This window comes from Mesitornis unicolor, unplaced genomic scaffold (assembly GCF_000695765.1).
Source record: "Mesitornis unicolor isolate BGI_N332 unplaced genomic scaffold, ASM69576v1 scaffold38443, whole genome shotgun sequence".
NCBI lineage: Eukaryota > Metazoa > Chordata > Aves > Mesitornithiformes > Mesitornithidae > Mesitornis > Mesitornis unicolor.
This window is the reverse complement of record NW_010174695.1, coordinates 24666-25663: the sequence shown is the minus strand read 5'-3', so window position 1 is coordinate 25663 and position 998 is coordinate 24666.

Genomic DNA, 998 nt, shown 5'->3' with positions numbered 1-998 from the left:
AGGGACCCTTTAATACTTGCCAGCCATAGGAGGTCTCTTGTACCCATTACGCTAGCCATCCCAGTGAATATTTTCTGTATTTTTTTGTACTTTATACTAATAATACATTTATGTAAGTATATATATAGTATAAACACATCACTTAATCTTTGCACTCCTTGATAAGTTCAGCACATGCTACCCTATTTTTGCTCTCCCATAAAAATAATCCCCATTGACAGCTATTTATCACAACCTGGAATACTTAAGGCCCCCATCTCCTTAATGGGCAAAGGCCCATTCAATGAATAAAAAATAATTTTAACTATTATTTGTAGACACTTCTCAGCTTGTACACTGTAAAATAGACAAGAGCTTAATTTGTAGGTTCAGACGACTTCTGAGAAATTTTTGTAAATGACAGCCATTACTCTGAGTAGTCCACAGTGCAAATTACTATGTTAAGAACCTGCAACATGATAACATTTTTCCTTAAGGAACTTATTTATGAGGAAATTTCTATTTCTGTATAATAATAATGCATGTTATTTTACAATAATAAAGATGATGGAAACTTAACAAACACTTAATGGAAAATGCTGTTTAAGAGTACAGTAGTAAGGTCTTCAAGCAAATTCACATTTTGAGCGATTTGGATTCTCTAGTATCTTCCTGAATCTAATGTAAATATTACATTTTACTGTAATAAATAAGTTTGCCTTTACATAGTCCTTAAAGACGTACTAAAATTCCTTAGTTCCAAATTAAATAATATTCATAATCAGTATATTTTTAAAATTAAACAATTTGGCCAACATACATAATACTGTAACCAAACTGCCTTCTCCTTTCTAACCACAAATAATAGCTAATAATTACCTGCAAATTGAGTACCAAGCAACTACAGAGGAACAGAATTTAGTAGAAACACTGTATGATAACAGTGTTCAAAGAGGTGCAGATAACAGTTGCATGCTGTGAAACACAAACACAATTATTTTAAAGCAGCTGAATTCAAG